Raw genomic sequence first — 354 nt, 5'->3', positions numbered from 1 at the left:
ATCTAGATGGTCCATATCTAGTTGGTATGTTACTGTTACAACAGAACCTGCTGATCTAGATGGTCCATATCTGGATGGTGGGTTATAGCAGAACCAGCTGATCCATATCTAGTTGGTGGGTTATACCAGAACCAGCTGGTCCATATCTAGTTGGTGGGTTATACCAGAACCAGCTGAACCAGCTGGTCCATACCTAGTTGGTGGGTTATACCAGAACCAGATGGTCCATATCTAGTTGGTGGGTTATACCAGAACCAGCTGGTCCATATCTAGTTGGTGGGTTATACCAGAACCAGCTGGTCCATATCTAGTTGGTGGGTTATACCAGAACCAGTTGAACCAGATGGTCCATAT

The sequence above is a fragment of the Oncorhynchus gorbuscha genome, unplaced genomic scaffold (assembly GCF_021184085.1).
Source record: "Oncorhynchus gorbuscha isolate QuinsamMale2020 ecotype Even-year unplaced genomic scaffold, OgorEven_v1.0 Un_scaffold_1764, whole genome shotgun sequence".
NCBI lineage: Eukaryota > Metazoa > Chordata > Actinopteri > Salmoniformes > Salmonidae > Oncorhynchus > Oncorhynchus gorbuscha.
This window is presented reverse-complemented; position numbering follows the sequence as displayed.